Here is a 23,640-nt window from a genome sequence, read left to right as displayed (position 1 = left end):
TGAGAGGGAAGGAACGAAAAAAAAAAAAAAAAAAAAACAGAAAGAAAGAAAGAGTTTGAAAAACGAGAGAGGAAAGGATATCCAGAAAGTTCCAGGTTCCACTGTGCTTCGCGAGTGGCGTCGTCAGTGTGTATTTTCTTAGTATTGCGTTCAGTGCAGTTTGGTGGCGGTCCCTTTATTGTAGACGGGGCCTGGCTAAGGTAAGGGCTTGCGTGTCGCGAAAAATGCTTTTTTTATTATTATTTTTTATTTTTTAAAGACCGTCACTAATTCGGCGTCGGGGACAGCGTTCCGAGGCTCCAGGAAGTCGGCGCGGGAGAAAATGTTTCTTAAGGCGCTGTCTGTCGTTTTGAATGCTATTTTGCTCTGCGAATCCGCGTTTGGGGGTTTTAATTGTGTATGGGGTGGCCCTTCTATATGTCGGGCTTTGTTGTCGAAATGCGGGAAGGGTTTCCAAACTGCGAGAAAGGACGTTTGAAGTGACGTTGAAGTGATCGCAGTTTGGAAACCCTTCCCGCATTTCGACAACAAAGCCCGACATATAGAAGGGCCACCCCATACACAATTAAAACCCCCAAACGCGGATTCGCAGAGCAAAATAGCATTCAAAACGACAGACAGCGCCTTAAGAAACATTTTCTCCCGCGCCGACTTCCTGGAGCCTCGGAACGCTGTCCCCGACGCCGAATTAGTGACGGTCTTTAAAAAATAAAAAATAATAATAAAAAAAGCATTTTTCGCGACACGCAAGCCCTTACCTTAGCCAGGCCCCGTCTACAATAAAGGGACCGCCACCAAACTGCACTGAACGCAATACTAAGAAAATACACACTGACGACGCCACTCGCGAAGCACAGTGGAACCTGGAACTTTCTGGATATCCTTTCCTCTCTCGTTTTTCAAACTCTTTCTTTCTTTCTGTTTTTTTTTTTTTTTTTTTTTTTTTTTTTTCGTTCCTTCCCTCTCATTTTTTACCCAAAATACTATAAATGTGAGCGCAAACAGAATGTACCATGACTCCTGATGAAGGCCAGACTCTGGCCGAAACTGTCGAATTAAACACTTCCGTTGTTACCGTTCTCTTGGAGGATCTACTTGACTTATATATATATATATATATATATATATATAATTTTTTGTTTGTAGCAACTGGGGTGTGGCGGTGCTTCGCACGTGACAGACGGGTGGTCCGCTCCCTGGTTTAAATGCAGGAAAAGTTTGGGAAGGAACAATGACAAGTACGGTTTAAAAACAACAATTCAGCAGATAAAGCACGTGCGCATCAAGCATCGCTTGATCCGTCTTTCCTATGGGAACGCGAACTTCACCATTTTTCAATTTTAAAAACGACGTTTTTTTTTCTTGAGGCTACGACGAGCTCATTTTGGACAAAGTGATCGATGTCGCGTGACCGAATGTAGGCCGGGGCGGCCGCATTCTCGATGAAGGCGATAATTCTTCTGGCGCAGTGTACCGCGCGACATCAGTGCGCATTAAGGAACCCCAGGGGTTCGAAACTTCCTGAGCGCTCGACTACCGTGTTCCTAATGACCATGCCGTCATTTCGGCACTTGTGAACCGAACAATGGCTAATGCCGCAGAAAGACCCACAAGCATCCGCCGCTGTAGGACATCTAGTGAGCACAACATTGTGGATCGTAACACTGCCGAACCAAGCAAGTTTTGGACGAGGATGCTCTCAGATAAATTTAGAATATTGCCTTCTCTGTCCTAGGCGCGCGGAGCACGTGATTACATCTGTCTGCCGAGTAGTTCAGGGACGCGACTTTAAACGGAGGCTCAATCCTCTATAACTTTCAAGAAAGGACAGATACAAAGCCATTTGTGTGCTTTCCTACTGGCGAATATATCGCGATCACTGAGCGCTGACTGGTCGTTCCAAAATCAGAGCGAAAGTGACACCATGGTGTTAAATAGGCTTAGGCTTTATTTCGTCCGGGTATATTCGGATAAACAATAGTAAAATCAGGCAAATTTGGTTGCAAACCCGCTAACTCATTCCTGCACACCTACTTTGCCCTAAATGTTACATGGCTTGTATATGTATTAGCAGTTTAAGGCGACGTCTGCAAATTTTAGTCGTTTTATATTAGTAAACTTTCTGTCAATGACTAGCGCTAGTGCTGCTTACGTGTTCGTTCCTTCTTCGTTTCGTTCCGCTGAGCGTGCCAAGATGCACAAGGTCTCTGGTCATGAATTATTTGTAACTGCACAAATCTTCCTGATTAGTATAAAATTATGGACTCTTTGGCATCTTTTTACATGAGAAGTTTTTCTGCATGTGTTCAGCGTACATGATCTCCCCTATTCCGTCGCTGCAGGCTAACTGCACGCCATCATGTTCTGTAGTCCCGTCACGCAGAACGCATTTGCTTTTTGCCATTGTATCCGAGACATCCTCGAACGAAATCAATCAGTCAATCAATCAGACACATCTTACTTGCAGTGCTGTGCTCGTCCGCTGCTACGGTTGGCAAAGCCACCAAGCACACCTGTCCCGAGGGCCACTTTCCTTGCAGTGAAGCGAGGAGGCACTGCGTACGACGAGAGTTCATATGCGACGGACAGCGGGATTGCCCGGAGGGCTCCGACGAAAAAGCATGTGGTAGGTATAGAACAGCATTATATGCCGCAATGTAAGAAAGCATTGAGGTTTGGTTGTGTGCTCAAACGTTAGGAACTGATTGTCCTTTACAGCCACACGCATAAAATTTTGCAAATGGGGTGTAAGCAGCGTTCACTGGTGCATTCTTTGTTCCGTTTTTTTATGCATCCATAAGGAATGTGCACTCGAACTCCAGGTTAAAGTGAAAGCCTAGTAAAATATACAGTGCCAAATAAACGCCGCCGCAAGTATTGCGTTTGCTTCACACTCATTGGTGAGATGTGGGGGACAACGTATTAAACGCGCCCTTTACACGAACTCTCAGTAAGACCATTCAGACGTTTAGATGCTGTAGTGCTACTGTAAGTCATGTGCCTCAACGTAAGCCTATCCTCAAAATGAACGACGGGCTCTAAGAGATAAATACAAAATTTTACTCCACAGGGGACGAGAATCTGAAGAAGTTCATCGAAGACTACTTCCAGAAACGGCCTGATGAGGACCGTGAAAAAAAGTCTGGAAAATGCGGTGAGTCTGATTGGCAATACAGCGCGGTCGTATACTGTAGTCACGGAGATCGGCAGAGAGAGCGAAAACTATATTGTTGACGGAGAAACATCGTAATGAAACGCCTTGTCCTCAAGTAGTGCGTGAGCACTACTTGAAATATTGTTATTTGCCATGACATCGTATTAGAGCTGGTACCATGGGTAATGTGAATAAGCGGTTGGCGGCGCGTCTACAGATACACATAACGGCACTTCACTGTGGGCTGTTTGAGCCTATTTTCAACTAATAAAACGCGTTGAGTGTAGCTTGCCGGTAATATTAGTACAGTCACGGCCACTGTTAGAGCAAACATGGTACGCGTGGCCGCTCTTGTCGGGCCACCAAGTGGGCGCCGCGCGAAATATTGCGGCGCAAGCGCTATAAACGCCAGAGGTGAAATTCAATGTGCCTTTTCGGCTATGATGCCTCCCACTTCGACGTGCGCGACTTAGGTTTCACAGCTCGAGGTGAAATGGGAAGCAACGTAGCAGACAATGCGCAGCTAACTCTGCCTGTGGCGCCCACTGCACTTGCGTCGTAGTAGTTCGCACGGTGGCCGTCGTGGCGCTCCGGGTAGCACGGTCACCCGCTTTGCATGCCCCCTAACAGTGGTGGCGACTGTACGTTCTTCATTACCGAACCAATTCACGAAGCCTCTTCAGTGTTACTATAAGTAGTGCCACTGAAGCAATGCTCCCCCTTGGAGACATTATGCGTTTTCGCGCTGTATGACGTTTTCCCATAGCAGTGCTGTTGGCCACGTGTCGTAGCAAGTGAATTGACCATTTGCGGAAAAGTGAGCGCCCCCTGTCGTGTAAACAGGAAAGCTTCGCTTTTGGTTGGAAAACAAAACGCTTGTTTTGTTGCTTTAGGACCAAAAACGCATGCCCGTTACTGAAACAAGAAGGTAAAGGAGAAAAACATTCTGTTGACGTTTGTATACACGGTGTAAAACAAGAATTTCTCGCGTTTCAGCCTGAGAAATAACCAAGTGAGGTGATACCTGCACTCCGCTACCTCGACGGTTCGCCAGGCTCATTACGCCTGCTCTTTTAAGAAGAACATTATGTTATACACTTGAAGTTGAACCTTGAAATGTCTGTCGATTAACTATAGGTTCAGTGAGGACGGCTTGTGCACCGTCTGTGAGGTACGGTGTTTGCGTGAAAACGGCAGTGTTCGCCGTTACTACGGGTCATATTGATGGAACGCCAGGCTGATGTTTTCCAACCAAAACCAAAACGCCTGTACAGGAACGCTACCTGTGCGGTTACTGCTCATGCGCAGTGGTTTTCCCGCAAATGGTCAATTAGCACCTTTCTAAACCGGTACGCGCTCATTCACCGCTCAAGTACTCGGTACAGATGCTTAACAATAGGCTGAAACTTGCGGCCTCTGTTTGCTGCCCGCGTGTTTCCTTACTGTTTCAGGACTATTCAGATGTGGCGCCAGCGGAAAGTATGGAAAGCTGAAGGCTCCCAACCCCACCAAAAATATTCCGCCTGCCTTCTCCCCCCATTGCCCCACGCCCAAGAACATGCATGGTCTAAACACTGGTGTGGACATATTTCTGTATCGAAAATATGAACTCAGTGCATGAATGTGATACGTACCTTTGTATAGCCTTGTGTGTGTTACCTAATATGCGATGTCGACTGTTGCCCAAGAGAAGAGCAGTAGCTGGCGCCACTCATACCTAGGCACGAACCTCTCCTTAAATACATTTTAATATAAAAAAATTGGCAGATCCCACGCAGAGTGGTAATCGATCATATGCGAAGCATGAATAAGGAATGTTGACATGTTACTTTAAAATAAGAACAACGTTACGAGGTGGAGGTAAGTGATGCCATAAATGACCTCCGTGTCATGGTTATCTTGTTTTAATGTGTCGTTTACCTTAGTCATCTATTCACGTCACGTGATACAAAATTTAGTATTGCGGAGCTAGCGAAACGACCGCGAGCACGCTATGAGCGTGGCATGTTGTCATGTTCTCACATGACAAGCGTGCCTTGACTATCATGTTTGCACCACCAACATATTTCACCATCCATTGAGGTCCCATAACACCAAATTCGGTATATGTGGAGCGAGCAAAACGGCTGCGAGTGCATCATAAAGGGCCCAATATACTCCCATGTAGCGTTGACGCGCGCGCTCGCTGGGCACAGCGACGCTACGTTAGCAAAACGGGAGCACTCTATCGTCTGACGCCAGGCGCGACCAGCGTACGTCGGCACGGCCCGACGCCAAACAGCGTGAAATGCGGCATGCTGATTTTCGTGCCAATGCCCTAGAGTAACATTATTCTGTGCCTATGCGTTACTTAGACAACACTGCGTATCTCTCTTTTCGTGACGAACGGTCACCAGACGCGCTGAAACGTGCATGTGCCAAAGCAACGCAGCACGGCGCGCGCCTGCGAGTACATGCAGTACCGGCGCCTGACGTGGCAACGCCGGCGTCACGCGACGAAATGAAGGTCCGCGAGCGTGTGCACCGCGTCATGTCGAAGCGTATGAGCGCCTTGACTGTGGCATGTAGTTCTGCTCTCATATGACACGTCGTCATTGTCATCATCATCATCATCATCATCATCATCATCATCATCATCATCATCAGCCTGACTACGTCCGCTGCAGGACAAACGTCTCTCACATGTCCCGCCAGTTAACCCGTTCCTGTGCTTGCTGCTGCCAATTTATACCCGCAAACTTCTTAATCTCATCTGCCCACCTAACATTTTGTCTTCTCCTGACCCACTTGCCTTCTCTGGGAATCTAGTTAGTTACCCTTAACGACCAGCGGTTATCCTGTCTACGCGCTACATGCCCGGCCCATGTCCATTTCTTCTTGATTTCAGCTACGATATCCTTAACCCCCGTTTGTCCCCTAATCCACTCTGCTCTCTTCTTGTCTCTTAAGGTTACACCTACCATTTTTCTTTCCATAGCTTGCTGCGTCGTCCTCAATTTAAGCTGAACCCTCTTTGTAAGTCTCCAGGTTTCTGCTCCGTAGCTAAGTACCGGCAAGATACAGCTGTTATATACCTTCCTTTTGAGGGATAGTGGCAATCTACCTGTCATAATTTGAGAGTGCTTGCCAAATGTGCTCCACCCCATTCTTATTCTTCTAGTTACTTCAATCTAGTGGTTCGGCTCCGTGGTTATTACCTGCTCTAAGCAGACATAGTCTTTTACAACTTGAAGTGCACTATTACCTATCTCGAAGCGCTGCTCTTTTCCCAGGTTATTGTACATTACTTACGTTTTCTGCAGATTCATTTTAAGACCCACCTTTCTTCTCTCCTTGTCTAACTCGGTAATCATGAGTTGCAATTCGTCCTCTGAGTTACTCGGCAATGCAATGTCATCGGCGAAGCGCAGGTTACAAAGGTACTCTCCGTTAACTCTTATCCCTAACTGTTCCCATTCTAGGCTTCTGAAAACCTCCTGTAAGCACGCGGTAAATACCATTGGGGAGATTGTGTCCCCCTGCCTTGCACCCTTCTTGATTGGTATTCGGTTGCTTTCTTTATGAAGCACTATGGTAGCAGTTGATCCCCTATAGATTTCTTCTAGGGTGTTAATATATACTTCATCGACGCCTTGATTCCGCAGTGTCTGCATGACGGCTGATCTTTCTACTGAATCAAACGCCTTCTCGTAATCTATGAAAGCTATGTATAGTGGTCGGTTATATTCTGAGCATTTCTCTATTCCTGATTGATAGTATGAGTGTGGTTGATTGTTGAGTAGCCTGTTCGAAATCCTGCTTGTTCCTTTGGTTGATTGAATTCTAATGTTTTCTTTACTCTGTTAGCAATTACCTTTGTAAATAGCTTGTATACTACAGAGAGTAAGCTAATCGGCCTGCAATTCTTCACGTCCTTGTCATCTCCTTTCTTATGTATTAAGATGATGCTAGCGTTCTTCAAGACTCTGGTACTCTTCCTGTCAGGAGACACCTCGTAAACAGGGTGGCTAGTTTTGCTCACTCAATATGTCCTTTATCTTTCACCAGATCTGATGCTACCTGATCCTCACCAGCCGCTTTGCCTCTTTGCATGCTCTCCAAAGCTTTTCTGACTTCTTCTGTCATTACTGGTGGGGTGTCATCTGGGTTACTGCTAGTTCTTATAGTATTAAAGTCGTGGTTGTCCTGGCTACTGTACAGATCTCTGTAAAACTCCTCCGCTATTTTAACTATCGTATCCATATTGGTAGTTGTTTTGCCTTCTTTGTCCCTTAGTGCATACATCCGATTTTTGCCTATCGCAAGTTTCCTCTTCACTGCTTTGACGCTTCGTACATTTTTCAGAGCGTGTTCAATTCTCTCCAGTTTATACGTTCTTACATCGGATACCTTACGCCTAATAATCAGCTTCGAAAGCTCTGCCAGTTCTATTTTGTCTGTTGTACTTGAGGCTTTCATGATTTGGCGCTTCTTAATGAGATTCTTCGTTTCCTGGGTAAGCTTGCCAGCGTCCTGTTTAGCTACCCTGCCTCCAACTTCCACTGCACACTCCGTAATGATACTCGTCAGAAACTCATTCATTGTATCTATGCTAAGGTTGGTTTCCTCACTAAGAGCCGAGTACCTGTTCTGAAGCGAGACTCTGAACTCCTGTACTTTACCTCTCAATGCTAGCTCATTGATTGGCTTCTTGCGTATCAGTTTCTGTCGTTCCTTTCTCAAGTCTAGGCGAATTCGAGACTGTACCACTCTATGGTCACTGCATCGTACCTTGCCAACCACTTCCACATCCTGCACGATGCCTGGGTGTGCACTCATTATAAAGTCTATTTCGTTCTTATTTTCGCCATTAGAGCTCCTCCATGTCCACTTGTGGTTTCCTCGTTTTTGGTAGAAGGTATCACATATCATATGACACGTATCTCATGATTATTATGTTTCACCAGTCACTTACCATCGTCATCCATTGGCATCACGTAAAACCAAATTTGGCATATTTGAAGCTAGCGAAACGGCCGCGAGCGTATTATGAGTGTGGCATGTAGACAGGTTGTTACATGACAAGCATCTCATGATTGTCATGTTTGCACTAGTAAAATAGCTTCGTCATCCATTCACGTACCGTAATACCAAATTTGGTATTTGTGACGCTAGCGAAACAGCCGCAAGCGCATCGTTAGCGTGGCATGTAATCATGTTGTTACATAATACGCATGCCATGAATTTCATGTTAGGGTCTCTCGCTTGTGTTGGCCATGCAATCATGTCATACCATACCAGTTTTGCAACATGTCATGTGAAGTAAACCACCGCTAGAGCTGCAATATCATAAAATATAAATCGTGACATTCATGACATACACATCATGATTTTCATAGTATGACTAGTAAAATATGTTCCTCATACTGTCATGTTATGTAATACCAAGTTTGGTATCGATACCATTATCGAAACGGCCAGGACAGCTAAATGTCGTAGGCGGCTAGATAGGTAGAGGCTAGATAGATAGATATTTGGGTGATGCCAAGCGTTCTCTACGATTTGCTTAAACTGCAGAAACAGCAATCAAATTCAAATGATTCTGTTGAGCGCGGTGTTTGACGGCAACACCCGAGAATCTCAACAAACGCACCCACTGATCTTAATACAGTGCATGTCCCCGCTGTGGTGGTCTAGTGGCTAAGGTACTCGGCTGCTCACCCGCAGGTCGCGGGATCGAATCCCGGCTGTGGCGGCTGCGTTTCTGATGGAGGCAAAAATGTTGTAGGCCCATGTGCTCACATTTGGGTGCACGTTAAAGAACCCCAGGTGGTCGAAATTTCCAGAGCCCTTCACTACGGCGTCTTTCATGATCATATGGTGGTTTTGGAACGTTAAACCCCACATGTCAATCAATTATAGAGTGTATGTGCAGCCAAGCAACCTACAACGCCCCGCTGCAAGGGTCAAGTGGCTAAGGTACTCGGCTGCTGACCGCACGGTGCGGGCTCAAATTCCGGCAGTGGCGGCTGCATTTTCGATGGAGGCGAAATTGCTGTCGGCCTGTGTGCTTAGATTTACGTGCACATTTAAAAACCCCAAGCGGTCGAAATTTCCCGGGCTTTAGACTACGGCGTCTCGCATAATCACAAGGTGGTTTTGGGACGTTAAGCCTCGCATATAAATCAACCAATCGAGCAACCTACTACATCCTGAGGTCAAATGCTTCTGTACATAGCATTGAGCGTACGTACAAGCACTTAAACTGGCGCTAACACTACGAAACAAACTACCTTTTGAAGACGTGCAGGACATAAATGCACATTCAATCACGGCGTGGCTAGCAGATGACACAGGGAGAAATCCACCTGGAGGTATGGTTTCGCAGGTAGCCGCCAGGTGGTGACTGCACTTGCCCTTTCGGCTGACTAGTCACAGCACTGGTCGGCATTAGTCAAACGTCGTCTGCAAGGTAACTTAGGCCAGTACCCTGCCCTGGCAGCTGTCGCCGTAGAAGATTCCTGCACCGGGAGAGCACGCCGAGCGAAACAACAGGTGCACGCTCTCAGTGCAGCAAGAAGGCAGGCGCGGTGTCTGCGATGCACGCGCCACACTCACTCGCTGAGTTGTTTGCGCCACCAAGCGCAGCAAACGCTCTCCGCACACACTCCCCACCCCGTCGTCTTCATGGAAGCCAACCGCGAGATCAGGCACATAGTCGGCTGCGTCCCATTTTCAAGGAGCTTTGCTGATCGGTTGTGTTCGTACACGGAACTGCTAGTTTTTTAGGAGCGAAGCTTTTTAGAGTGTGGGTCAGTCCCGCGTCAAGTCGTAGCCACCCGCTAATAATCGGGGTGCTCAATAGATAGCGCTCGCTTTGCTTGTACTCGAACTGCTCATTAGATGGTGCTGGGGACGCTCGCTCCACTCCGATGCGTCGAATGCGCGTGCTCTTGCCTTTCGTGCTCTTGCGTATATTCGACCATGGCGCACTTCCTCTTTCACCGGCAGTCACTGCACTTGTGCTCCTCGCTATGAACGACGAAGACAAGGTGGCAGAGCGGAGGGCTCGGAAAGCGGCTGCAGCGCACGCTCACCGCCAAGGGGTCTCGCAATAGTCAAGGGGTCTCGCAAATTGAGCGCTTCAACATCTTAGTAACACTGAAACGATGTCATAGCTTGGACAACCATTCGATATTATTGCGCAGCAGCATTGTCTCGCATCATCTGTCGAATGTTTTTGATGTACTTTGTTGTCTTGGAATTCTAGTAAAATAGCATTTTATTTTAATCAAGATTGAAGTTGTCCGTGCCGGGTTTTTGAATATGTGAATTGACACAATAAATTTATCAAGTTCGTTTTTTTTTACTTGTACAGGGGAGGTCAAATGTTCGCATGCCACGATGCCTTAGGATTACTTGAGATGCCAGACCGCAAAAATTTTACTGCCCTTGTACATGCAGAGGATAAATTTGTCTTTCACGTACTCCTTGTGTTGAACTTTCGGAAAACATCCACCTCGATGGAACAGTGGCTACTCTGCTCAGCTGCTCATTAGAAGGTCCCGGGTTCGATCCCGGTGACGGCGATCCCATTCATACCGGTGTCAGACGGGCACTTTTAATCGCGATCAGTGTCGATCCGGATTAATCACGATCCAGAAAAGGTACTGCTACACGGTCACTTTTAATCAGGATCAGGCGTTATCGGGATCAAGACTATCGTGATCCTAGCATCGGAATCTGCCCGAAAGATCGTCATTTTGCTGCCGTTTGCACCCGCTAGCTGAGCTTGTTGAAAGCACCATAATGAAAAAAATCGAGCATAATAGCTCGATAAAACCGTTTTGAAACAACTAGTATATAAAAAAGCAAATTCTAAACTGTTTAATTTGAAACAATCTCTAAAATATTGCATAGTTTAGGATTCGCATCAACCGCATGTAGTTACGGGAGAGCAGACGGCAAGCAGACGGCAAGCAGTCGACCGTTGCCTTCAGCGCTTAGTTCAAATCTCGCTCTGTCGGAGCTGTTGGAACACCTAGAAGCAAACTGATTACGAGTGTCGCAAGCCTTTCGACTACGTCGCAACGTACGCGCACTTCGTGGTTGAATGAAGAGATCTTGAGAGTAATTGACCGCTGGCAGCAGCGACAGGAACAGACTTGAAATGCCAGAAGTGAAACACTGACGCGTGCAACGAGATTGACGCCTCGCTATGACAACACGGCTACGAGCGGGGGCCATCAGAAAAAAAATGAAGGTTATTAATCTCACACAACAATACAAGTAAGTCCTAGGAAATTATCAACGAGTGATGGATTTATGAAATTACTATCGCAGTGGCCTGCAAAGTTTTCGACGTTCGAGTGGTTCTTGCACGAATAACATTGCTGATAAAGGGCTCTATAGATATATTGTGCGTCGAGTTTTATCAGTGACATGTTTTACGGCACGCAAATGCCGCCTGGAGAATTTCATCTGATGCAAGCTCGAAGCGTATTAGCTTGGGCCGTGTAGCAGCGGTCATGAAGTTGATCGCGATCAAGAGAACTCATCCGGATCACCCTGATCGCGATTAAAAGTGCCCGTGTGACACTGGTATTAGATGGAGGTGAAACAGTAGAGGCCTGTGTGTTGTACGATGTCAGGGACAGTTAAAGAACACCAGACGGTCAAAAGTTTCCGAGCACTCTACTACAGCGTCTCTCATAAGCATTGCGAGGTTTCGGGACGTATAACCCAAGGTATTATTAACTTACGTTGAACGCGTTTGACATTTACGAAAATAGAGCATTAGCATTGCGAATAATGTGTAAGCACTAGTCCTAAATACCAGCAGTCGTTCCGTAGCACCTCTTCCTTCAATTTTTTATTGTGGAGCTGCTCCTGAATGATCAGCGGGCTTTACGTGCCATGCATTCGACGTAATTACAGATCTGATTTCTCAGAATACGGAAACTAATTGTGAGAAATTTACCTCTCTCTCTTGCTCTCTCTCTCTCTCTCTCTCTCTCTCTCTCTCTCTATATATATATATATATATATATATATATATATATATTTGTGTGTGTGTGTGTGCTTGTGTGTGTGTGTTTGTGTGTGTCAGTTTTTCTGCGTGCACATATGTGTCTGCGCACCACGTCTTTCTGATAAGGCTCGTTCGACCCCACCTCTGCCTTTTGCCGTGAAGTCTGTAGTGATCAGCACCATCGTTAAGCAACATCACTTGCACATGAGACCCCCAAGAACAGGCTCTTGTCTGTTGGGGGAGTGACGTGGCAAATATTGATTGCAATAATCCACCAGTTCTTTACAATCGCCAAGCTTGGCGCAGTGCTCACATACTCAAGGAACTGTCACGGCTGCTCGATTTTATTGATCGGCCGTGTGACTGTCAAGAGTTGCGCGAGAAAAATCGACCAGTGAGCGTTAAACGCGTTGTGTTGCTAGGTTCTGTCGTGACAACAGCAAAAATGGCACGTCACTTTGTCCGCGCGAATCCAACGCGTCTCGGCGAGTTCTTGTGGCACTCATAAATATTCAAGAAGCGGCAGCTGTCGGGCTTTTCACGGGTGCCATGTTTTTAACGATATAGTTGCGGCCCGTGCCTTGTGAGTGCTGCCTAAAAGGATGCACTGAATGAATGAGTTGTTTTTGTCGAATAAGTCCGCGCAGATCTCGACTCGGATGTTCTCAGAATTTCTCTAGAGTTTTGCGACCCACGGCACTGCGAGTCACTGAGCCTACGCAGTAAGAGGTAAACGCCGTAAGTGCGCAAAGATTTAGCTATTCGCGCAAGCAATGCTAGTGAATAATTATAATGAATTAGCCATTTATGTTCGCAAGAATTTGGTGTTCATTAGGATTACGAAGATGGTAATGAGTCTTTCAAGGAAGGTGGTGTTCTTAATAAGGTCATGCTTTTTTCGTAGATTGCAATCTCTCTATATCTATCCTCTTTGCGACCCTTTTCCCCACCCCCGTACAGGGTAGCAAATCAGTTCGTCTAGATTAACCTCCCTGTCTCTTCCTTTTATTTATTTCTCTCTTTCTCGCAATTGAAATATGGCTGATTCCTCCTTCGTAAGAATTGGTGTAACACGAAAAACATTTTGTTACTGAAACCAAACAGAAAACCTGATGCCAAGATATATATAGTTGATGTTATTAGAAGTAATTGGAATGCAAATCTGAAGGAAGAAAAGTGTACGAAAAGTTAACTGTTGCTGGAGAGTCCCTGAGATCTCTGCGCTCGCATGTCAAGGTGGGCCACTTTCGGCATCCTGTAGGACCATTCATTGCAAGGCCACTTTGACGCTGCAAGTGTTTGAGGTTTGGAAACGTGAGCGCCGTGTGTCAGAGTCCAACAATTTGCTCGCGCTGCGCTGAACCACAGGCTACACACTCCTGCACCGACACGGTACTCAAGTGCTGAAATCACCTCGGGTCCCACGACACGTCAAATGACTGCCCCAAGATACAGAATTAAAAGGACATTCTTTAGCGCATGGTGCGAGACTGGTCATCTCGTCGGAAAGCTGTCGCTGTCATCAAAATGCGGTGCTCCAGACACCGCAGTGGTTCAGGGACTCTGTGACACGTATTTCACAGGTGACACGACCTCCTTTGCTTCCTGCACCATACGTGTCCGCGTCAATTTCTGAAGACAGGACCGCACCAAAGCGCATGGACACCGATAATTGGCCGGCATTACCAAAGCTAAAGCCAGAGCCGCAAACATAGCCAGAACCGCAACCGCAGTGAAAGCCACAGTGCAATCCACATCAAATGAAACGGTTGTAGCTCACTGAGCCGACATTGACCGAGTCAACGACAGCGCTGGGTATTCATTCAATGCCTGAAAAAGACCATGCCACACCTGTGACACTACGATCTCTCATAAAGAACATATTTATGCTTTTGAAAAAGCTAAATACTTCGTCAGCCCAAACAGCCCTGACACTGCTGGAGTTTCTCAATCTATTGTTTTCAGCGCTTCACTAATGCTCACGGATCGCCCATGACCCTCTCCAATGTCGCAATTTTCCTGTCGCATGTGTGAATGCTGAAGTAAAGTCCGCCAGAAAAGTTTCCGGTCTCAGTGACTGACTGACTGTACATCTTTGTGCGTGAAGTGCTCTCTTTCTCTTTTCGCTTTCTCTTTTTAATCGCCGTCCTCCTATCCACGGTGTAGGGTAGCAAACTGGTCGCTCATCTGGTTAACCTCCCTTTCTTTTCTCTTCTTGTTTCTTCCTCATCGAAGAACGTGGCCGATGCTCCGCGAAGTGAGCGACAGTGGGGTTATACCTACGTTCACTTCAAAGGGTATATATTCGCATTTTAAACCTGGGAGTATTAGTCTGCGCCGCTAGTAGCCATGACTCCGAGAGTGGAACATTCTTTTTCTGGCTGTTGGTGTCACGTGGAGCATTATCTTATTACGAGGTGGGAGCTGACTAATGATTCCTCGCACACTCAATACGAAAGGGCACAAAGTCTGCCAGAACGAGATCCTCGTTATGAATGAACCAAAGTGTAATTGAAGGGACACTGAACAGGCAAGTAATTTTTCTGTTAATAGCAAAACCCATTTAGAAATTCCAAAATTCCGCGCTCGCCAAGAGATCACTATTAGCAAGCGATAAAACGCACAAAAAGGAAATGTGGCTGACGGCGCCACCTTTAAATTCCTACACCAAGTGCCATGAAACCATGAGCTTAGGCGTTGTTTACTGAGGCATACTTAGCTTGTGATTCGTTAAAAATGCACCCTGTCGGTTAATATGGGCCAGGGACTTAACATACCAACTTTCGTGAAATTTCGCCAAGCAAGTGTCACCTAAGTACAAGTAAAGTTCTGAATTTGCGGCGTCACGTAGCTGGATTTCGGCGCGAACTTAAAAAATGGTACTTTGACTTTGATTTCCTGCTCGAATATTGATCTTAAAACGGTAAGAATAACGACGTTACAGTTCTCAAAAACACTACCAATCTAAACCAATCCATCGTCTCACATTAGTGTCCGTCTAATTGCTCGTTTTAATTGTTGCACACAATAATAATTACAACATGGGAAAAATGCATGGGATGTTATTTGAAGTAATTGCAATGTAAATGAGAACAAAAAAAAGTAGACGAAAGGTGAATTGTTATTAGTAAGGATCAAACCTGCGACCCTCGAATGAAGCGTCTCATCCTCTACCACTGAGCTACGCTGGCGGTCACTCCTTGGTCCATTTTATAGGGTATATATGTGTACTTAAACGTGTAAGCCTCAGTGGGCATCGTTAATAGCCATAAGGCGAGTGTGAGAAGGCCTTCCTGTATAAATTAAGGAAAGCCGGTAGTCCAACCTGCTTATGTGGAGAAGCACAAGAAGACGTGAAGCACATTCTTCTAAATTGTAAAAATTATGACGGGCCTCGAAAGAAACTTTCAGAAAAATATATTCTTTGAATAAGTGACCTCAATCAATTGCAAAAATTCTGGACTCATGGCTAAACAGAAACCTACGAGCCACTACAGCACGTGCACATGTTCGCTTTCTAAAAGGATAAGAAATATCTCGAAAGTATTAAAAGAAAAATAGAACAAATTGTGTTATCGTTATTGTTAGCCGGTATGTTTCATAAAAATATTTTGGTGTTTCGCTATGGTGTTCTTGTGAAAACCTTTCTGAAAACAGCTCAGTACTTAAGAGACAAGATCATCTTTGACATTTTATCAAGCTTTCATTTTTTAGGGGCGAAGCTTCTTATGGCGTGAGTCTGTACATCCTCCGCTGTATGTATACTGGTAATAGTAGGTAGCTACAGGGGATGTGATATGGGAGATTGTGGTACTTGGAGGGTTCACCACATGAACGCAGGCATGGAAGCACGGACGGACGGGCAGACAGACTAGCAGACGGAAGGACGGTTGGATGGATATGAGGAAGTACGGACGGATGGACGCACGAACGAATGGACAGACTGACTCATGGACGGATGCATGGATGGACGGACCGATGCATGGATGATCGCATGGATGGTCGCGCCAACAGACGGGAGCAAGAAAGAATAGACGGACGGAAGCACGAACGGGCTGACGGATGCTTCACCCCACTCATCATCGTTCACTCCATGGATACCCTGTTATTTTTTTGGACACCTGAATTGGCATGATTCTTTGTGTTTTCACAAGATTTACACATTTATATGGGCTGTGGACACATTTCTGTGAGGTGTGGACACATCTCAGTATTGAAAAACGTGGACTCATTGTGTAAGTGTTGTGCTATGTACATTATATAGCCGCGTGTTTGCTATAAAATATGCGATGTCGACTTTCGTGCAAAAGAAGAGGAGTAGCAGGCGGCACGCATTGGCACCAACCTCTCCCTACATACAATAAACCATAAACAATATATGTTTCTTGAAAAAAAAGGCAAGTGTGACAAACTCTTTTTTTGGCTGTTGGCCACACCTATACAGGTGATCTTATTGGGAGCTGGCAGCTGACCGACAGCAAGCAAAAGCAGCATCAAGCTGCTGCTTTTTTTCGAATCAGTGTTTGTTACGCTTTTACCTTAGAATTCGTACTTCCTCAACTGCGACGTCCCACATGATCGCGGCGCTATGAATAGCATACCTGGCAATTGTTGTAGATGGCCAAGAGGTTGTGAGTTTGACTACCGTCAATGTAACGTTTTTCTTCGATTTCTTTTTTGAAACCAGATCATGAATTCTATAACGTCATTTTTGTGACGAAAACACGTCAATGAAGTACTGGTGGACTTCGGCATGGAAATATTTTGAACGGGAATTCTCACAGTGTCCTTTATGCAACCTTCAAGACGAGTAAAAAGTGGAAGCCGCTTTTTTTCTCTGATTTTACTCCTGAGTGCATGTGTTACTTGGCCATATTCCAAACTGCACCTCAGAGAGTTTCATGAGGCAATGTGATTTAGCACAGCTTCCAAAACTGAAAGAATCACGAGGTTTCTGCAGTTCACATGCCTGTTCACAGCCTTCGTAACAAGCCTCCTTTGAGTTTAACTGATCATTGAAGTCATACAATGACGCCATCATGAGACGTCATGTTCTGACTTCATTGTGACGTTATAATTAAGTCACTATGGTGGCTTGGAATCGGGATGTCTTTGACGTCATTGTGAATTCGTAGGGTGACTTCATTTATCTCATCTTCGAATGAAGTCATGTAGCTTTTGGTACGCCGACCGCATACATACATCCACTTGAGTATCACATGAATTTGACAAACTTTGTTTCAGTGAAAGCTGTCATGAGATCACAAGGGCTCATTCTTGGACCGCAAATGTCTCTAGCTTCCATCGATAACGAGAACCACAATCGCGCGAAATAAAAAAAAACCATGTAAATAAAAAAAGCTAGAATAGATTGGGAATCAAACCAGGGCCCTCTGCGTGGCAGTCCAGTTTTGCGCCTCTGAGATACGCCAACATTTTTTTTTCTCTGTTACTTGGTATTTATTACAAATGAGGCTTACGTATATACATAACGTACACAAAATTTGAAGGCCACTCCGACAGATGTATTATAGGCATTACGAAACGAATTTCATACAACACTGTGTTCTAAAAAAATGCTTGAGCAGTGAACTTCATGAACTCCGAATATCAGCCCGGCTGAAACTTAAGTTGTTCAAAAAACGCTTGAAGCATCGTTGCTTGAAACACCGATGCAAACTGACCCTATGAAGGTTTCAGGTCAAAGCATCCGCAAAGCGCATATAAGCATCAGCGAATAAAGCGCATATGATGCCTTAGAAGGTTGTAGCGGGCACCAAGATTTTCCAGAAATGAAAAACAATCGAATAGTGGACGCTTGCCCACTGCAAATAAACTATTTTTATGGCATTTGTCCTATTTGCCGCAAAATTGTTTCAAACAGTCTCTATAGAAAGGCCGCTCTTGTAGCTTTCACTATGACTGTGCTGCGCGTCCCGCGCAGGCCTGGGGGTTTTCTATTCGCATTTTTTTATCTATTGACGCCAATGTTGGTCTCGCGAAGTATCGTAAAATCAAGCAAAACCTCTAGTACAAGTTTCAGTATCCCAAAGAGCATGTTTGCGGCCAACTTTATTGTCTAAGCTCCATGACTAAGCACGCAACTGAGAAACATTGGTTTTATACCTTTCTTTTTTTATTGATCATATAAATTTCTTTTGTTTTTCTATTTCAGATTGGATCTATCCTGGATGCCGCTGCTCCAAAAACAACAGCTTCTTTTGCGAGAACACCGGGCTGCGGGCCCTACCACCAACTATTCCTCAAAACGTCATAAACCTGTAAGAACAGCGGAAGTTTACATACTTCTGTAGACGTACAACTGTGGACTAGATCTCTTTGTGCACTAGGACTACTCAGCCACATGATTTTATCGGAGCCGTGTAGATGGGTCTAGGGAATGCAATCAATGATATGTGAACTGCCGTCTCTGCAGGCAGGTCAATAAATGATAAAGATATTCTACCAAGGCTCGCCTTGTTGCGTGCTTTTGTGGCAGCTTCATAGGCAAGGTCCTTGCGGTAGTTGCCGCAATCACTTGGCATTGCTGAAGCGGGACGTTTTAGTGGCATAGAGCCTGAAGATACTGTATTGCACCCTTCTGTGCCTGGGTGCACTGTTCAACAACACCGACTCATTTTAGATCGAGATAGCATACAGCACCGAGTGCAACAACTGGGACTTTAGTGAAACTATTGTGCATTTCTTGTGGTTTTGCTCGACTTATTTGCACGAGACGTTTCGCTATCGTATTGCTGTTGAATACCTGGACGTAAGCGTTTTTTTTACCATCGCGAATGTACTGCGACCACAGAGCTGCCCATCACATTTCCAAATGGCAACAAAAGCACAGTTTTTTAAAAATAATACTGGACTAATTCACAGCCTGTGATATCAAGTGGCAAATTACTACGTCGGCTGAAGCATTGACGTTTCTCTCCTCTGTAACTTTCCTTACCCCTTGCCCAGTGCAGTGTAGCCTTCCGAGCTCAGCTCTGGTTAAAATCTCTGTCTCTCTTTTATACCGCGGTCATACACACGCTTTTGATTATGATCGGGCCTGATTCGGATCGTATCTCTTTATCACGATTAGCCCTTTACGCTAGAAGAAGCAGCGTGCCCATCATTGGTGAGATATTCGGTTTTAGATAGGCTTAATGGCGATCAACAGCGCATCGTGTGACACCAATGTTATTCTTATTCTGTTTCTCTCATCGTCGTGGTGTCGCAAAAATAGCTGAAGCAGATTCAGTGAAAGGAAGTGTGAACACGTTCGAATAGAGAAAAAAAAGTGTGATGATGATAACATATATTCGTAAGTGGTCATGGAAAGTAAAGGTGAAAAAAAAAGCCCATAGCTTCATTATTTCTATTCCATTTTCGACCCTTACAACATTTACCATTCTTTGCTAGAAGACCCTATACGATTGGTGTCGATTATTCGATTACAGCCACTTGTGACAGGATGTGCGCATAGAGTTTCTCGCAAATACCTAGAGGGAAGTGTGGTGCCACCATCTATGCGAATTTCCTAAGGGGCGATGTTGGAGCGCTGGGAATGACGGTTTATGTGTCGATGAGGCTTGTGTTGGCTGGTGTTGAGTGAGGCTTTGGCTCAAAAGCGAATACGACTGCTTAAATAAAGCTTTTATATAGCCAACGTTTATAAGTGAATCTCATTCACGCGTATTATATTCTAAAATAAAAGCCCACTTACCTTGACGGCACAACCAAACGGAGAAGGAAAGAAACAGACGACATAGGTGCGGTGGAAAGAACGCTCGTTTTGTCGTCTGCCTGCCAAGTTTAGTGGCCGTTGGTTGCTTCTCACGCTTCGTAAAACTGTACATCAACTTAGAAGGCTTTAGTGTTAAATACAGCCCGTTTTTGTGCAATGACGAAAAATAAATAGCTTATTACATGCTCATTTAGTAAGAAATCAACAACCTGAAGCCAGACACATCTTTGAGGTATACAAATCCGAGTCAAGTTTGAAGCTCACGTATCCCGTCATCCCCTGCATCCAGCAGCTCACTAGCAGCAAATTTTTCTCTAGGTATGATTGTGAGAAACTCTTTGGATATGCGGGCATAAATACAACTAAAAAATAGCAGCCCAACAGTTTTCGTCACAGTTCAGCGAAAAAGTGTGTGTACCTGCCTCGCTCTTTTTACCGATACGGCGATTCTTTGTGAAAACGTAAAGTAAACGAGTGAAATTCGTCACCATATTTTTACCAGTGGCGACGAGTGAAACCATTATTTTCATTAATTAAAGAGAGAGTTAAATTATTGACACGATTGTTTATCACATTAACAAGCACCCGTGCGTGTCACCAACGGCGCTGTCAAAAAGAACTAAGGTCAAGGTTTATTAAGGTGTAAAGAAGGGCTGCATATGTTATGTGATGATTCAATAGAACTTCGTTTTTGAATGACAGAGGCAAGTGCATGTCAATTTTACATTTTTTTTCTGTTCATGTGTATTTTACTGCATTCTAAAGACGAACGATAAACAAGCTGTACATTCCCGTTAAAGCACCTATTTATGGATGAAATGAAAATAAATAGTACGGGGTGAATACAACAGGGCAACGCTTATGTAAAATCTCATGTTTAGTGCCGTATTACGTATGCTATATCTCATTATGTACTGTGACGGCTGCCCGGTGCGCCACATTGCTGGGCGTTAACTTGTGCACATGATGAAGCAACGCTATCGATTCGGTAGTTCACGGCTGCTACGCTCCGCTGGACACTCGTATCGAGATCTGTTTGTTAGCAGGCCATTACAGCCGAGTAAGATGCGGCACTGTGCTGGTGTAACAGCCGTCTCTCACGAGCCGCATATAAACAGCAAGAGTGCAATACCCGGCTGCAAGATATACATTGTCAGCAGAAAACTATTCGCACGATAATGAAATTAGAAAGAGTAACAGCACGGCAAACAGCAGAACACGTCTGAACGAGCAGCAAGCCTTCATCTTTCTCTACCGCCAGCGATTCTTCCACCGCACTCAAATAAGGGCGAAACTATCCACGCAATAGCCATATACCTACTAATTACCCGTGGTACTAACGTCACCATTTTTGAAATGTAAGGCGCGATGACGACAATAAATAGGGGGAGAGAGAGAATGTTGGGGAAGGAAAGGTAGGGAGGTCAACCAGTCCAGAATAACCATTTTCTACCCTACCCTACAAAATAGAGAGGAAAGGAACGAAATGAGAGGAAAGGGACAGAAAGCGGAAATGGACAGAAAGGTAGCACATCACATAGCACGTGCACAATCACCCAGCAAGTAAGGATTCACCAGCCTGGTGCGGAAACGCGACATGACTATCCGAGCCACTTGTCTAGGTCGTTTTTCTTAAATTACAGCATATCCGCGGAGCGTATGATGATGACTGGGGCGAAGTGTTCATGCCATGCGCCGAAGCGGTCTGTCCGTGCGCCCATCCATGCACCGTGTGACCATTGGTGCGTTCAACCGTCCATACATCCGTGCGTTCGTTCGTTCGTCTGTCTCTGTCTGTCTGTCTGTCTGTCTGTCTGTCTGTCTGTCTGTCTGTCTGTCTGTCTCTCTGTGCATCTCTCCATCCGTCCATATGTCCCTCTGCCTGTCTCTCTGTCCGTCCATCCACCTGTCTCTGTGTCCATCCGTACGTGCGTTCAACCATCCATCCGTCCATCCGTGCATGCGTCCATGCATCCGATCTCATTCAAGAATGCAGCTGGCTCCTGGGTAACACCGACGAGACGCGAGCCGAGGAAGCCGAGTGCGAGCGTCTTTAACGCGCCCACCGCCCTGTTTCGTCCATGTCCCACAAACGATCCGCCACGTACGGCAACTAGCGAGGAGACTGAGGGATACACTTCTTCCTCACACACCCAAGCACAACCCGCGCAGCAGCTTATGGGAGAGTAGCCGTACAGCGCCCTATAAAATATCTTCCCTCAACTGCAGTTTGTATGTACTTCTATCAGACAGCACAGTCTATTATACTGGGGCTCCTCTTTTTCTCGTCTCTTCTTTCTCTTACGCTACATGCAGGAGAAGGCTGGGCTAAGAAGAGTTTCGCCCTTGAAAAATCGCAGCATATCCACGGAGTAATGATGATGAGTTGGGCGAAGCTTCGAAGTGTTTTATCGGTCAACCCTGAATCATCCGCTCGCTGCGTCCATCCGTCCGCCGTGTGTATGTCCTTCCGTCTGTTCATCTGGCTGGCTGTTCGTCCATCCGTCTCTCCATCTGTCTGAACGTCCGTCTGTCCATCAGTATGTCTGTTGGTCACTCTGTCCATCTGTCTGTCTGTCTGTCTGTCTGTCTGTCTGTCTGTCTGTCTGTCTGTCTGTCTGTCTGTCTGTCTGTCTGTCTGTCTGTCTGTCTGTCTGTCTGTCCATTCATCTAGTGAACACTCCAAGTAGAACCATCTCGTGTCTTCTCATCATATATTCATCATATACAAGTACCACCATCTAGCGCACATTCAAAGGACTAAAACTAGAGGTGGCTACTACAAACAGGAGATGCAGAACCACGCCTTGAAGAGCCCCTAAATTTTCCAGCGTTTAGTTGAGGTGAGGAAGTTTTACTTGAGTTTACAACGAACATGTAGTCGTGAGATTTTTTCTAAACGGTGCCGTAATAGCGGAGAGAGAGGGAGAAACGTCTTTATTCACAAAAGCATGAAGACGGAGGGCGTGGGAGGAACCCCTAGTCCGGGGTCCCTAGGACGACTCCAGTGACGAGCCGGGCCCGCTGTATTAGAGCTCGAAGGACTTCGGGAGGTCCATCGCGGAGTGCATCATCCCACAGCTCCTCATTACGTAAAGGGTGAAGTAAAGCAGATAAGGAAGGAAAGATGTTCGCAGTGCACTCTATCGAGACATGGGAGGTTGTGGGTGAGTTTTTACAGCCGGGGCAACGGTCTGCATAGCACTGCGGGTAGAATTTATCAAGTGATACTAGATTGGGAAATTCTTTTGTCTGTAGCTGGCGTAACGCTACTGCTTCTTCTCGCGAGAAAGATAACGGTGGGGCTCTCCGAGTGCGATGAACTTTCCTGAGGTGACGAAGAATGTCTTTGTAAGGCAGATGATCCCCCCACTCCGAAATGGTCGCCTCGTCTTGCCGGGCCACCCAGAGGGAAATTTCACGGGCAACAGCGTGTATGCGTTCATTGCCCAGCAGAGAGGCATGACCAGGAGTCCAGAGTAAGTAGATCAGAAAAGTACTGTTTGACTCAGTTAGTGGAATTTGATTGAGAATTCGGTGGGCCGTTTTTGGGATGCCATGCCCTGATAGAAAGGCCCGACATGCCTGTTGCGAGTCTGTCAATATGTAGACGTCACTGTGAACACGGATAGCGTATTGTATCGCTAGAGAAACTGCAAGAATTTCGCCGTGAGCGCCATGTGTCCCACGCCTTGCAGCCGAGTCCTGCAGGGAATTGGTGCCATCTAACACTGCCGA

At 45.7% G+C, this 23,640-nt stretch overlaps 1 protein-coding gene across 3 annotated transcripts in view; it reads left to right on the top strand.

The window, feature by feature from the left end:
* Positions 1-23,640, top strand: part of LOC142817886 (relaxin receptor 1-like) — a 258,818-nt gene that overhangs the window by 62,831 nt on the left and 172,347 nt on the right. For all 3 annotated transcript variants that reach the window (XR_012895405.1, XM_075895823.1, XM_075895822.1), the window contains exons 2-4: positions 2,468-2,626; positions 3,071-3,154; positions 18,340-18,445. The gene's annotated coding sequence lies outside the window, so the exon portion shown is untranslated. The remainder of the gene's footprint in view (positions 1-2,467; positions 2,627-3,070; positions 3,155-18,339; positions 18,446-23,640) is intronic.

Source organism: Rhipicephalus microplus, chromosome 5 (genome assembly GCF_043290135.1).
Source record: "Rhipicephalus microplus isolate Deutch F79 chromosome 5, USDA_Rmic, whole genome shotgun sequence".
Taxonomy (NCBI): Eukaryota; Metazoa; Arthropoda; class Arachnida; order Ixodida; family Ixodidae; genus Rhipicephalus; species Rhipicephalus microplus.
This window is presented reverse-complemented; position numbering and strand designations above follow the sequence as displayed.